Raw genomic sequence first — 2,820 nt, 5'->3', positions numbered from 1 at the left:
AACCATATGCTGTCTGCAAGAGACTCATTTTAGACCCAAACACACCTCCAGATTTAAAGTGAGGGGATGGAAAACCATTTATCATGCTAATGGACATCAAAAGAAGCTGAGATGACAATTCTTACTCAGACAAATTAGATTTTAAACCAAAGACTGTAATAAGAGATGAGGAAGGACGATATATCAGAATTAAAGGGTCTATCCAACAAGAAGACCTAATGATTGTATTTATTCCCCTAACATGGGAGCAGCCAATTATATAAGCCAATTAATAACAAAATTAAAGAAACTCATCAATAATAATAGAATAATAGTAGGGGATTTTAAAACCCCACTCACTGCAATGGACACATCATCTAAGCAGAAGATGCCTTTCCAGGCATATTTTTGGACCATCATACTTTGAAACTGGAAATCAATCACAAGAGAAAATTTGGAAAGAACTCAAGTACATGGAGGTTAAAGAGCATCCTACTAAAGAATGAATGGGTCAACCAGAAAGTTAAAAAATTTTTTAAAAATCATGGAAGTAAATGAAAATGAAAACACAACTGTTCAAAACCTTTGGGATGAAGCAAAGGCAGTCCTAAGGAGGAAGTATATAGCAATACAAGCCTTTCTCAAGAAACAAGAAAGGTCTCAAATACACAACCTAACCTTATACCTAAAGGAGCTGGAGAAAAAATGGCAAATAAAACCTAAATCATGCAGGAGAAGAGAAATAATAAAGATCAGAGCAGAAATCAATGAAATAGAAACCAAAAGAACAGTAGAACAGATCAAGAAACTAGGAGCTGGTTCTTTGAAAGAATTAATAAGATCAATAAACCCCTGGCCAGACTTATCAAAAAGAAAAGAGAAAGGACCCAAATAAATGAAATCATGAATGAAAGAGGAAAGATCACAATCAACAATGAAGAAATACAAACAAGAACAAGAACATATTATGAGCAACTATATGCCAACAAATTAGGCAATCTGGAAGAAATGGATGCATCCCTAGAGACTATAAGCGATCAAAACTGAAATAGGAAGAAATAGAAAAGCTGAACAGACCCATAACCAGCGAGGAAATTGAAGCAGTAATCAAAAATCTCCCAAAAAACAAGAGCCCAGGGCCAGATGGCTTCCCGGGGGAATTCTTCCAAACATTTAAAGAATCAATACCTATTCTTCTGAAGCTGTTTCAAAAAATAGAAATGGAAGGAAAACTTCCAAACTCTTTCTATGAGCCAGCATTACCTTGATCCCCAAACCAGACAAAGACCCCACCAAAAAGAATTACATACCAATATCCCTGATGAACATGGATGCCAAAATTCTCACCAAATTACTAGCCAATAGGATCCAACAGTACATTAGAAGGATTATTCACCACGACCAAGTGGGATTTATTCCTGGGCTGCAAGGGTGTTTAAACATCTGCAAATCAATCAATGTGATACACTACATTAATAAAAGAAAGAACAAGAACCATATGATCCTCTCAATAGATGCTGAAAAAGCATTTGACAAAGTACAGCATCCTTTCTTGATTAAAATTCTTCACAGTGTAGGGATAGAGGGAACATACCTCAACATCATAAAAGCCATACACAAAAAGCCCACAGCGAGTATCATTGTCAATGGGAAAAAACTGAGATCATGTCCCCTAAGGTTGGGAACACAGCAGGAATGTCCACTCTCACAACTGCTATTCAACATAGTACTAGAAGTCCTAGCCTCAGCAATCAGACAATAAAAAGAAATAAAAGGCATCTGAATTGGCAAAGAAGAAGTCAAACTCTCACTCTTTGCAGATGACATGATACTTTATGTGGAAAACCTAAAGACTCCACCCCAAAACTGCTAGAACTCATGCAGGAATTCAGCAAAGTGGCAGGATATAAAATCAATGCACAGAAGTCAGTTGCATTTCTATATACCAACAATGAGACAGAAGAAAGAGAAATTAAGGAGTCAATCCCACTTATAATTGCATCCAAAACCATAAGATACCTAGGAATAAACCTAATCAAAGAGGCAAAGGATCTGTACTCAGAAAACTATAAAACACTAATGAAAGAAATTGAGGAAGACACAAGGAAATGGAAAAATGTTCCATGCTCATGGATTGGAAGAACAAATACTGTTAAAATGTCTATGCCACCTAGAGCAATCTACACATTCAATGCAATCCTTATCAAAATACCATCAACTTTTTTCAAAGAAATGGAACAAATAATCCTAAAAATTTGTATGGAACCAGAAAAGACCCCAATAGCCAAAGGAATGTTGAAAAAGAAAACTAAAACTGGTGGCATCACAATTCCAGACTTCAAGCTCTATTACAAAGCTATAGTCATCAAGACAGTATGATTCTGACATAAAAACAGACACATAGATCAATGGAACAGAATAGAAAACCCAGAAATGGACCTACAACTATATGGTCAACTAGTCTTCAACAAAGTAGGAAAAGAAAAGGTAGTTTCTTCAACAAATGGTGTTGGGAGAACTGGACAGCAACATGCAGAAGAATGAAGCTGGACCACTTTCTTACACCATACACAAAAATAAATTCAAAATGGAAGATAAGACCTAAATGTGAAATCAAATTCCTAGAGGAGAACACAGACAGCAACCTCTTTCACCTCAACTGCTTACTAGACAGGTCTCCTGAGGCAAGGGAAATAAAAGCAAAAATAAACTATTGAGACTTCATCAAAATAAAAACCTCTGCACAGCAAAGGAAACAATCAATAAAACTGAAAAGCAGCATAAAGAATGGGAGAAGATATTTGCAAATTACATATCTGATAAAGTGTTAGTATCCAAAAT

This window comes from Neomonachus schauinslandi, chromosome 3 (genome assembly GCF_002201575.2).
Source record: "Neomonachus schauinslandi chromosome 3, ASM220157v2, whole genome shotgun sequence".
NCBI classification, from domain to species: domain Eukaryota; kingdom Metazoa; phylum Chordata; class Mammalia; order Carnivora; family Phocidae; genus Neomonachus; species Neomonachus schauinslandi.
Note: the sequence above shows the minus strand (reverse complement) of the source record.